Raw genomic sequence first — 13,351 nt, 5'->3', positions numbered from 1 at the left:
ACAGCATGGTGGCCTCGGGGTAGTTGGATCTTTTCCATGCACCCCAAGCAGGAATGTTCCAGGGAACAAGGAGGAAACTGCACGACCTTTAATGATCCACTCTTAAAAGTTTCTTAGCACCACTTTTGCCAACTCCCTTGGCCAAAACAGCCCTCCTATGGGGGGGGGGGGGATTAGACTCCACCCTTTCAGGGGAGGAATGTCAAGGTCACATTGCATAAGAACACGAGGGATGAGAGATACCACTGTGGCCAGTTCTGGAAAATAGGGCCTGCCACAGTCCCTGGGAGCTCAGGGAACAGAGCCACTATACCCAGCTTGGAATTTGAGGAGAAATACACTTTCGACTCATTTGAGGCATTCTTATTTTTTTTTTTTTTAAGATTTTATTTATTTATTCATGAGAGACACATAGAGAGAGGCAGAGACAAAGGCAGAGGGAGAAGCAGGCTCCCTGTGAGGAGCCCGATGCGGGACTTGATCCCAGGACCTCGGGATCACAACCTGAGCCAAAGGTGTGCTCAACCACTGAGCCACCCAGGTGCCCCTGAGGCATTCTTATTTTTGATCTTTGTCGCTCAGAGCCAAATCCTCTGCTAACTCATGGAGATTTGCTCCCCATGAACTTGAAGGGAGTCAAGACGAGTGAATGACTATAGCCATTTTCTGAACTAGGTATGCATTAGTGTTAGGCTAAAATAAATCTCCGTTTCTAATAGTGATGGATAGCACTTCCACCCCACCCCTCCCCAACTTCCTTTCAAGACCTGGAGATCAAAATGAAGATGACATCTCTGTCTATATTAGCTGCATGCCCACAGGCGTGTCAGAGAACCATAGGGACATTTCGAGGGCTATAAGATGGAGAGGGACCTCTCCTGGTATAAATCCAAGACACTGTGCTGGCACTTCTCAGGCTGTGGCAGTCTTACTCTGACAGCCTTATTCCTGTGATAGGCCTGGGGGTCTGGAGATAAATGTCCAGGGCCTGCCCCTAGTGGCTGTAACCGAGGAACCCTGTGGCCCTGGTGGGAGGTTGAAGAAAGTGGGCATTGTATTCCTTGCCCAGTATGGAAGAAGGTAGGGCTCATCAGGAGGCCAATCCCCACCCAGCACCTCCTGGGGTGTCCTGGGGCCAGAGGCACGTTTAGCACCACAGGCCGGTGCTGGTGGCCCAGGTCTGAAGATCAGGTGTCCCAGGCCTGAGAAGCACATGAGTGTGGTGGTGGTGGTGGTAGTGGGCAGGAATGTTCCAGAGTCTTTTTCAGGCAGAGGCTGAGATGAAACACAGCTACCAGGTCACCACAGGTGAGGAATGTTCCTTTTGGCCTGGACTTGATCCAGGAACTCAGAATCTACTGGCTGATGGAGTTCCTAGGGAGTCAGGAGTGAGTGAGAGGAATGTTTCACCACAGTGACTCACGTGGAAGGTTCTGGAGCTGGACTGCTGAGTTCAAATCCTCACTTGGTACTCCCTAGCTGTGTGACCTTGGTTAGGTGACTTCACCATGCCCTCGCTACCTTGTCTGTAAAAAACGCCCTGTTGAGAGACTTCGTGAGACAGTGAGTTTTCACATGCATAGCCTGGTGTCTTAGCTGTGGCCGTGCTAGATCCAAGGCGGGAGGCGGAGGGCGGTCTGGGTTGGTTCCTTGGGCCCTCCTGGTACCTGGGCTCTGTTCTGAGATGTTGGCAGAAGCACCAGGAGGCTAGCCCCTCTTTGCAAGCACAATGCAAGCCTCTGCTTGTATCACGCCTACCCACATCTCATCGCTCATGCCAAAGTCAAGGGGTGAGGAAATATACTCCATCCACTTCTAGTGAGAGAAACTGCAAAATCCCATGTCCACTGGTGCGAGTGGGATCATTCTAATGTGGAGAGGGGAGAAGAACTGGGAAACAGAGATCCAGCTATTGCTCTATCCAGCAGCCCATAGACCATCCGTTCAAACCATATGAAACCTACCAAAACCAATCTCCTAAGTCCCTATGTCAGCAGTGACAAAATGTGTGTGCATGTGCACGTGTGGGGGGGAGTGAGTGGGGCGGATGAGGGACCCGCTGTGCCTCCCCACCCCCCACGAACCCAAGTATCTTGTAACTTGCTGCCTTGGACTCAATAAATATTTGTTGACTGACTGATAAATACAGGCTGACATTCACAGGGACAAAGCGAATCCCACTGGGGCTTGGGCTGAATGTCAATGAATCTGAAGATGACCTCCTGGCTGTGAGTAATGGCGAGACCCCACCTCCAGGTTCTATCTCAGGAACAGAGTTGCTGGCGCTCATTCTTGCTCCTCCCCGCCCCCCAACCCCACAGCCTCAATGCTGGCCCATGCTGTGTGTCCCCTCTGAGAGATACAGCTTTTTTTTCTGGATTTCCGCCCCTCCGCTCCCCATGGGATGTGCGGGTCTGGCAGGATGCTCCGTCCCGCCGTCACCTCCCGAGCTGTCTGCACTGCCCAAGTGTTTCTGGGCTTCCCTGTGTTGGGCAGCCAGTGGATGGATGTGTTTTCAGAAGTCCACTGCCATGGGTGATGGCAGGATGTGTGCAAGGCGTGGTCCACACGGGGAGGAGTGGGGATAAGACACACGTGTCCGCCAGATGCCGGGCTGTGAAACCAGGGGGCTGCATGGGTGGGGGTGGGGTGGAGGGAGGATAGGGGTGCACACTGCGTGGGGGAAGCAGCTGCCTCTCTGCACTCATTTAGGACCTGAGGAGTCCGGTCAAATGCTGGGGAAGAGCTGCCAAGAACAGAGTGGGGGCCTTATGCCTCTGCTTCCCAAGGAGGAGAGCCAAGACGGGGAACCAGCGGGAGCCAGGGCGGCCGGTCTGAACATCAAAGAAAGCCTGCAAGCTTTCAGTCCTGTGGGTAGAGTTTGGCTGGCGAGGGATCCCATTTGTTTTTATTCTTATTTTAAAATAATTATTATTTCTTCCCAGTGATCAAAGTAAATCATGCCCTATTGTGGAAAATTTAGAACATACAGAAAAGTGTAACAAAGACCGTAAAAACTACCTGTAATTCCCTAGCTAGACATTAGCGCTGTTAACATTTTAACACATCTCCTTCCAGCCTGTTACAAGTGTGTTCGCAGTGTAGTGGTTAAGAGTGTTGGAGGGGAATCTTGCTCTCTGGGTTCAAATCCATGCCCTTTAATATGAGCATTTTAGATATGTCATTTAACTTCTCTGTGCCATAGCTTTCTCATCTTTTTTTTTTTTTTAAGATTTTATTTATTTATTTGAAAGAGAGAGAGAGAGTGCCCCAGTCAGGGAGGGGAGGGACAAAGGGAGAGGGAGAGAGAGAATCTCAAGCTGACTCCTCACTGTGCGTGGAGCCCGAGGTGGGGCTTGATCTCATGACCCTGAGATCAGGACCTGAGTCGAAATCAAGAGTTGGACACTCCACCGACTGAGCCACTCAGGCACCCCTGTCATCTTTAAAATGAGGATATGAGGAAGGCCTGGCTGGCTCAGTGGGTAGAGTGTGTGGCTCCTGATCTCGGGGTGGTGAGCTCTAGCCTCAAGTGGGGCATAAAGATTACCTAAAAACACAATCTTGAAAAAAAATGAAATAGGAATATGAATAGTACTTAACCTTATAGGGATGTTACCAGGATGGAATGAAGTGACTCCCCTAAGTGCTGGCATACAGTAGGTGCTTAATAAATGCTAGCTCTTACTGGCAGATTTCCACGTATTGCAATTTGATCCAACCCTTTAAAATTTTGGTAGGCTGTGTGCTTTCTCGTCTCGTGTTTTATTATGAGCATTTTTCTCTATCATGAAAAACTCATATATGGCATCGTTTTGAGTGGCTTCAGCATTGGCACCCCGTGGAGTTCGTCATGATTCAAATTTGTCATGATTTGAATTTGTCATAATCTATTTATATTTAGCTACTTTCTTGTGGCTGGACACTGATGCTCTTCTCATGTTTCTGTTAATATAAATAATACTGCAGTGAACATCTTTGTCAGGGGCTCCTTGAATATGATTATACCATTTTTACCTTGGTCTGAAAGTATAGTTGTGATAGGAAAAAAAAGGAAGAAGGTGTTCTGGGCCAGTCTGCAGTCTGTCTTGGAGGCTCCGCCCAGCGCCTGGCAGAGTTAAATAACAACCCGGGACAATATGCAGGACGTCACAGCCCTTTAAGTGATTAATTGCCAACTAAGCACTACGAATTTCCTAACCAGCAGTGTTTGCTCCAAGGGACCAGCTGGGACATGGAAAGGGTTTTTAAAGAACGCTTTGTTCTGCTGTGTGACAGGTTTTCCGGAGCCCTTACCAGCCAGGAAGCTTTCTTTCCTAAGGGCCTTTCGGATGAGGGGAGCCCTAAATATTCTCAGTTAGGAGGTCCCTCTCCCTCCCCCATCCTCTGGCCCTGGTTAATCTGGCAGCTGCCTTAGAGGTTAGAGCCTGCTCTGCTCTCAGCCCATCTTCTCCTCCATCTCCTCTGAAAGCTATCAATATTCCATGCTGCTCAGATGGCGCCTGCCTCCCCCACTGAAGGAGGTCCATGGGCAGGCCTAGAAGGGATGTGCCCAGCCGAGAGTGGGTTCAGAGAGGGAGGGACAGCTTTGAAGAAAGAACTTTGGGCCTGTCAGGAGCTTCTGGAAGCATGTGGGCTATGTATGCTGAAGGAGTTGTACCTCGGTGCCTTCTGTTGTTTCTGGTGGGGGCAGTTTCTGGCAGCCTGTCTACAAAATTGGCCATTCCTCCCATCCCTCTGTGTGTGCAGGATGTTCCTCTAGTCAAAAAGAAGAAAGAGTGACTCTACTTCCCTTCCCCTTGAATCTGGCCTTGTGACTTGCTTGGGCCAACAAGAATGCAGGAGAGGGGCATCTGGGTGGCTCAGTAGTTGAGCATCTGCCTTCGGCTCAGGGTGTGATGCCAGAGTCCCGGGATCAAGTCCTGCATCGGGCTCCCTGCATGGAACCTGCTTCTGCCTCTGCCTATGTCTCTGCTTCTCTCTGTGTCTCTCATGAATAAATAAATACAATCTTTAAAAAAAAAAAAAGAATGCAGGAGAAGTGTTGCCACGTGGCTTCTGAGCCGGGGCCTTAAGAGGTCTGGCAGCGTCTGCTTTGGCTCCCTCGAACACAACGCCAGCTAATTCTGAGCTATCCTGCTGGCGAGGGGCCCAGTGCAGGAGAACAGAGGCACCTCCGCCAACAGCTAGCACCAACTGTCAAAGATGTGAATGAGGCCATCTGGGGTGTCCCCGGCCCAGCCAGACTCCCAGCCGAGTGCGGTTGTAGGAGTGGCTCCAGCTGCTGCCACGTGCTCCAGAAGAACCACCCGCTGAGCCAGGCTGGCCCAGTGGTCTCCAGAAAAACGTCAATTGTTGTTTTAAGCCACAGAGTTTGGGGGTGCTTTTTAGGCAGTGGTCCATAACCAAAACCCGGCTGTTTCAAATATTTGAAAGGCTGTCCATGGAAGAGGAGCCCGTGCCTTCACGGGACCCCAGGGAGAATAGAGAGGGAGTCACATCTTTTGCCTCAGTATAGCTGGGCACTTGGAGACACGGAGCCATCTGATAAGGGGACCACGTGTGACCTTGGCGCACTCCCTGTGAGACACCATGGAGATGCTGAGGCTGCTTGTCAGTATCTGGAAGGGGACTTGGGTGAGGGGGACCAGATGGCTGGCACACTGTCCCCCCCCTGGGGCTTCTTTGATCCTTTGCTTTTCTCCACATTCTCTGCATCTGGCTCCCCCTAGAAGGGACTCCAGGCCCCTGCTGGGACACAGAACTGGCCCTCCTTCCTGCTCCACCTCTGGGTTTCTGGCGGCCTATGCACTTTCCAAGTTCACAAGCCACCTCTTTCAGAAAGCTTTTCAGGTGACCTTGCTTCTTTGGAACACATGACCCCTTACCATCTTCTACGGCATCTAGATTTCAAGCTCTCTAAAGAGAGGGACCGTGTTTCCTCTGTTTCTCTACCTGCCCGGAGGCTGCGTCTTCCTTCCCTTGCCATACACAGGTGGGATCTGCAGCTCTGGAGGGGACCAGCTTAGAACAAGAGGGTGAGGAGGGGGCAACCCCAGGAGGGATCGCCTCAACTCCAACGCCAGTGGCCGGTCTTCCCCATCTGTTCGCAGCACCCGCTGATCCCACGAGTATTCAGGGGGGCCTCTGTCAGGCTTGCGTGTGGAGCTCCGCGAATCTTCCTCCGAGAAGCAGGATGTGTACACACGCGCGCACGCACGCACACACACACACACACTCAGCACTCAAGCACAGAGACTGCCTCAGGGGAGACACTGTCTGCAGGAACCAGACTCCACAGCTTCCCCAGGGACTCGTCAATGCGTCTCTCGTCAAAGTGTCACTTGTCAGGCGCGGTTCTAGCTCAGCGGAACTCACCCCCTCGCTCACACTGAAGGAAGGGCCTCAGAGGGGAGTGGGCTCCGCAGAGTTTGCAGGCGGAGGCTGCCTGTCTTGTCCTTGGCAATTTCTTGGCCTGGCCCCAGGAACCCTAATGAGCCGTCGTCATGAAGAACCGCCACTGGGTGGTTATCAGAGGGACCATACGGGGCTTTGGGGACTGGCCTGTCCTCCGCTGTGTGTGCCGCGTCATCCAGGCTCCTTCTCACCAATTCCGGGAGAATAGCAGGTTTGAGCAGGACTTGTCTTCCCCTTTCTGTAAAAAGGAAGAAAATAAAAAGGATCTCAGATCTGTGGGGGCAGGGGTGGGGATGGGAGTGGGGGAGGGTGGTCAGAGGGTACCCTCAGACGAGGGTGGGATGTGGATGGCCTTCAGTTTCCAGGGCCGCAGGCCCACTCCAAGGGGGTCCCTCTGTAGAAGAGGAGCCTTCTAGCCACTTTTGGTTCAGGAGCCTCTGGTCTGATGCCCTCGGAGTCTTGTCTTCTGTGAGTGATTCTCTCACACCAGGCTGACCCTGCGGCTCTCCGCACTGCCCAGGGCAGCCAAGCCTGTGGTGAGCCTACTACAGCTGCTCTCCCTGGACATGTGGGGGAGAAGGGTCCAGATCAGCACTCACACATGTTTCTCAATTAGAAATGTAGCAAGTGTCCGGCCTGTGTAAGGCCTGAGTTCTAGAGAGTCACCTGAAAGAGAGAGAGCAAAGGCATGAACAAATGCTGGGCCAGACCATCCAACAATGCCCCTTGGCTGGGATCTGGCATCTGGGGCCACCTCTTCTCCTAGGACCTCAGCCTAGCTAATGGGCTCCCCCAACCTCCCCTTACCCCATGGTGGAGACTCCTACCCTGCCCCTTTCCGTTGATTGCTCAGCTCCCCAGCCTGGCCCCTGTACTTAGGAGTCTCTGGCCATAAACGGGGAGCTGTTGCTCATTCAATGGGCTAGATCCACTGCTGTGTTGGAGCCGGCTCTGGATCCTGGGAGCCAAGGCAGCTTTGTGTGCATCTCTCTCCACCTTTGCTTTCAGGGACAAGTTGATGGTAGGAGGATGGATCTATTCTATGGAAATTGGCAAATGCTAGAAATCCGGACTCCACCCCTCCAGAGTCGGCTATTAAACGTTCAGCAGCACACCTCGGGTTAGACCCCCAAGGCAGGCACGACCAACCACTGCACCCTGTCCTCAAGGACACCTCCATTGTGAACATGGGCAGGGCCAGGTGCAGGCTCCAGCAGGCCTTGGGTGGGCTCTTCTTCAGACGCAGCCCGCCCTGGCTGTTTACCTAAGCCTTTCTCCGGTATTTTGACCCCCTGGCTACAAACACCAGCTTTCAAGGCTCTTGAGCCCAGGGCATGGATCACCTTGAAAGCCAGAGAAAAACTTTTTCTTTGGGTCTCTTGGATCAGCGGCCGGGACAGGAAGCAAGGCTGTGGCAGACAGGGGCATCAAACCAGAACCTCCCTTCTCTCACCCCTCATGCCAACACTCGCTTTCTCTCTGTTCCTTGCTATTTTATGTCTGCGTATCTGCTCACAACATTCCTCTCCCTGGAATAATTTCCTGCCCTGCCCACTTGGTAAATACTTTCTGTCCTTTCAATTCCGGGGGAGGTGTCACCTTCTTGGGAAGCCTTTGAGAACCCCCAGCTCCACCCAATCCCCCACTACTTCCCCAGGTCTCCTACCCACCCACTGGGTCCTCCACTGAAGCAGCTGTCACTTGCTTGTGGAGCTATTGTCTCCCTCCACTCCCAGGTTGTGATTTCTGGTCTCCCTCTTCCCAAGGCATTCACCCAACAAATATTTCCTGAGGGGCAGCCCCAGTGGCTCAGCGGTTTGGCACCGCCTTCCTCCCAGGGCGGGATCCTGGAGACCCGGGATCGAGTCCCACGTTGGGCTCCCTGCATGGAACCTGCTTCTCTCTCTCTCTCATGAATAAATAAATAAATAAAATAAAAAAAACACAAATATTTACTGAGCACTCATTATGTGCCTGGTACAGGTGCAGGGGTGTGATGGTGAGTGAGGGGGCTTGGCTTCTACCCTCGTGGGGCAACCAGTCTGCAGGGAAGCCTGATAATTACACAGGCAATTGTGATAAATGGGGATATGCGTGGTCCCAGGGAACTGGGTACCCCGGCAGCACGCAGCAGGGACACCCACTCTCTGGGGATGGGAGTATCAAGTAAGGTTTCCTGGAAGAAGTGACTTTTCATTTGAGGCTTCTTGGAGGAGCAGGGTTCACTAGATGGGGGAGGAGTTGAGAGGGAGGGAGTCAGGAGCATGAGTAGACCTGGGGGCTCCCGGAGGGAGTGGATGTGGGGACTGGAGGGTCCTGGGCTGACACGTGAGTGGGAGAAGTTGCTGCAGAGACAAATCCATCATGAACTTTGCTGATGAAGGACATATTAATTGCTGATGGGCAGTGTGAGGCTGGGGCTGTGGGGGAGGAAGGGACAAATCTCCAGAGTTTCACTGTATAATACAGAAGCCACTAGCCACGTTCAACTCTTTCAGTTAATTAAAATAAAATAAGATAAAACCATAAAATAAAGTAAGTCAGTTCTTTGGCCATATTAGCCCCATTTTAAGTGCTCAGTAGCCACATGTGGCTAGCGGCTAGGAAAGCACAGATATAGAACAGCTCCATTATCCCAAAGAGATCGATTGCACAGCATGCCCTAGAGCTTGTGCATCAGGGACCCAGAGTTCAAGAGTGGGACTGGCTGTGAGATGGGCAGAGATACTCTTCCATTTGAGCCCAAGGGCAGGTGGACAGGGTGGTGTGGACAGATATGTGGTGGCAAGATGCCAGGGTGGGGGTTCTAGTCTGTGACTCCCATGGTCTCTGAAGGAGGAGGGGAGAGGTAGGTGTGGGGCTGAAGTCCACGCCGAGTGGAAAATGTTGGGTGTTGCTGTAGGGGGTAGTGTAGGCTGGGGGACAGCCGACTGGGAAGATGTAACATGATTAGCAGGTATGGTGGAGGTGGTGGCAGTCAGCAAGGCAGAGTGATTTCTTTCTGCTGAGCTGGGCCTCTCGGGAGCAGGCCCAGAGAAGGGCCAGCTTGGATTCCTAGCGGACTGACGTTTATCGAGGCAGCCATGGCAATGGGATAGGGGGACTGAAGACCCTCAAAAAAGTGGCTGGCTGAATGGATGGAGCCCAGAGATGAGGGCCTCAAGAGAGGGGTGGCTCTGTATCTGGTGACAAGGAGATCCATGGTGTGCCCAGGAAGTTGGGGGGTCAAGAGAAGTCACTGGAGTGGGAGATACAGCTATCTACAGCGATCTACAGCTGGGCAGCAAACTCACACAGTGCAGCGACTTACCACACCAACATTTACTTTGCTCATGAATCGCTACTTGGGCAGTGCTTGGCAGGGATAGTTTGTCTACTCCACTCAGCGTCAGCTGGGCAGCTTGCAGTGATGCCACTTGGCATTGACTAGGGTGGCTCAAAGGCAGGGGGTTGGAATCATTTGAAGCCTTCTTCGTTTGCCTGTCTGGTGGCTGGTGCTGGCTGTTCGCCAGGACATTAACTGGGGCTGTTGGCTGAACACCTACCTTGGCGTCTTCATGTGGCCTGGGCTTCCTTATAACATGGTGGCTGGGTTCTAAGTGTGACTGAGAGAAAGAGTCACATGGAAGCCGTTATCACCTCTGATGATCTAGACGAGGAAGTAAGCAGCGTCACTTGGGCCCCGTACTGTTCATGGAGGAAGTCGCAAAGGCTGGGTCAGCTTCAAGTGAAGGAGGAACAGACTCCATCTGTCGAAGGGGGCTAGTGGCAAGGTTCTGGAAGACCAGAGCAGTGTGGGAACAGACATATTGCTGTGGCCATTTCTGGAAAATACAGTGGGCTACAGAGCTCAAGGAGTGAGAAGCCAAGGTCTTCTCTGTTCCCAGGAGAGGAGACGAAGAAGCCAGGCCAAGTTCAAATTCCTTCAATTCATTCACACAAATAATATTTATTGATCACTTACTGTGTTCCAAGCTCTGTTTTAGGTACTGAGGATACACAAGCACAAAAATGCCAGTTCTTATGGAGATTACCTGGTAGTGGGCAAGACTGGCAGTGAACAAACAGGTGTTTATTTTGTCAGGCAGCGTTAAATGCTATGCATGAATGACCATGGGCAACAGAAAGTGCTCAGAATGGAGGAGGGTGGAAGGTGCAGCGGTTTGGGCTTTCCAGAAGACCAGCTTTTCGGATTTTCTGGCCAGGGTGGAGGCGGGAGGATCTGCAAGCTGCAGAGAGGAGTGGGAAAGTCTGGTCACTCCTTTGAGTGCTGTATCCAAGACGCCCAGCTTATGGGGCTGGAAAAACGTCCGCAAGGTGTACGGGCCCTCAGGTGCCGAGTCTTTGCCCGAGGTGACCAGCTAGTTGGTATCCTTGCAGGAACCGGGCCAGCAAAACAGGGGGCACGGTTTTGATCCCTTATCCCCAAGGACTCTTCTTCCTGTGCAGTTTCCAAGCTCAACAGACCCCGGGGGGGGGGGGGGGCTCTTGAAGAGAGGTACCCCGGGGTGTGTGTCAATGCACCGTGGATCTATTCCAACAGATAGAGGAAGGGGCCGAGGAGGAGCGGGTTGGGGCTGGTGGGGGCCCAGGGAGGAAAGAACGTGGGGGGGGGGGTTCATTGGACTCAGCGAGCCCTTCCCGGACCAGCCAGTGCAAAGCCTCGGAGGCGGCCGCCCCCGCCCGGTTCTGCTCCTGGCCTGGGGCACTCGGCTGGAGCCTGGTCGCGGAGGGAGGGCGAGGGGACAGTCTTGGGGCCGTCCTCCCCCCTGCTCCCCCCCCCCCCCCGCCCCCCTGCGCCTGCCTCGCAACCTGCCCTGGGCGGAATAGCCTCCGGCCCGGCGCCTGGGCGTGGTGTGGGGACAGAGGGGCGGGGCCGAGGCGGCGTGGGGGGCGCGGTGGGGGGCGCGGTGCGGGGGGCGGTGGTGGAGACCTGGGGGCCCCTGCCGCGTCTCTGACCACAAAGGGCGGGGGAGCTCGCCCGGCGGTCGTAGCAAGCAGTATTGATTGAGGGGCGGGCGCAGCGAGCGCGCCGAGAGCGGCTCCATCCATTAGGGCCGCTGTTCGCCTCCAATTAGAAAAAAAATCATTACTCAGCAGCCGGCAGCGGCCTGCGCGCCGCCCGGGACCGCCTGCGAGCGAGCGAGCGAGGGAACGGCGGGCCTCCCCCACTCCCGCGCTCCCCACCCCCAGCCCCCCGCGCCCCGCCTCCCCCGGCCCTAATGACAACTATTAGAACTGCCTCCCCGCACCCACCGCCCGGCGAGCACAAAAGCGCGAGATTCATTTGGTAATCGGGGTAATTACAGCGGGGCGCGGGGGCGCACGCGGCGATGGCGGGCGCGCCGGCGGAATGCTAAGGGGCCGGGCGCGCCGCCCGTTCCCGCCCCGCCGCCCTCCCCGCCCGGCCCCTCGCCCGCGCGGCGCCCGGGGCCACGTCTCCCCGCCGCCCGCCCGCCCGCGCCCCCACCGCCGGCCGCGGGGAGGGGGCCGCCCCGCGTGGGGGCTCCGGGGCGCGGGACCGAGAGCCGCCCCCCCGCCTCCGCACCCCCCCCCGCCGCCCCCAGCCGGCTCCGCGGCGCGGCCTGCGGCGCTCGGGACGAGATTGGCCACGTCCGGGAGCTGGGGAGCCCCTCCGAGGTCCGCGCGCATAATAAATACCGCGTGTAATGTATCTACTCTGCTGCCCCCAGTTAATTTACACACCCGCGCCCCGCCGTGCGCCCTCCCCCGCGCGCGCCCCGGCCTGTCGTTCCTATTTACAGGCGCGAGGCGCCGTCCCTCGAGAGGGCTTTTTTCCCTTCCTTTCTTTCTTTTTCTTTTCTTTTCTTTCTTTTTTCTTTTTTTTTTTTTTTAGAGCTTTAGGATGGATGCAACGTGTCATTAAACCTGAAAGGGGCTGTTACTTATCAGTAATGGTGTTTTCCACAGGCCTTTCTCCTCACCTGCGCGGGGCACGGGTACCACCTGGGTGGTGGGTGGGGAGGAGGGGGGGTGCAGGAAGGCCCCGGTGTGCGGCGCGGGTGGGAAGCTGTGCCTGGGCCCGGCTGGGGGTGGTCGGGGGTGGCCTGGACCTGGCTGGAGCCCACCCCCACCTCCCAACGGCGCGCCCCGCTTTTGCCTGGCACCTGGCACCGTGCCGCACCCCGGGGACGATCTCCCCGGAGCAGCCTAGAACAGCAGTGTGCAGGGGACTCCTCGGAAAGGCTTCCCCCTCTCTAGCAGACAAGAAATGCAGCCTCTCGGTTGTGCCATTCCTGCAGCAGAAAGGCCTCGCGTGGCTCCCGCACTGCGAGCAACAGCCCTTATCTGGGGCGATTTCCCATCTGCCTCTCCGGGAGGCTGGATTGTCCTCCTGCACAGGACTTATCTGCTCGGGAAGCCGAGCAGCAAGCAGCGCAGCTTGGTGGAGGCAGGCCTAGCGAATGGAATGCCCCCTCGGCCTTGTGTGTTCTTAATGACCCATAACAGAGTCCTCAGAGGTGAAAAACAAAACCCTACACCCCCTTAACCCTTCCGTGCCTGTCCTGGCCCCGGGGAGATTTCTTAATCCTGCTGTGGTGTCACAGATGCTTTTCTTGACTTCAGTCAAGGACATCCCGGGTCTAGCTACCTCATTCCCACCAGGGCCAAAGCTTGAGACTGGCCTCCCACCGCTGAAGGGGGAAAAGGAGGAGGGTGAACCACCAGGCAGCCCTGTAAGTACTTGGAACAGGGAACTGCAACGCCCTGAAACTGTGGGCAAATTTTTGAGAAGGTATGCATTTTTTTTTTTTCTGAGGGGAGGGTTCTTCAGGGTAGTCTGAGCTAGCCGGCAAAGGTTAAGAACCCTTGGCCAGCCATGTGACCCTGCTCAGGTCTTCTGTGTGAGCCTGACCTCATGATCCGGAGGAATGAGGCCACCCCAAAGCGGTTGTTGTGATTAAAACAATGA

Source organism: Vulpes vulpes, chromosome X, assembly GCF_048418805.1.
Source record: "Vulpes vulpes isolate BD-2025 chromosome X, VulVul3, whole genome shotgun sequence".
Lineage (NCBI taxonomy): Eukaryota > Metazoa > Chordata > Mammalia > Carnivora > Canidae > Vulpes > Vulpes vulpes.
Note: the sequence above shows the minus strand (reverse complement) of the source record.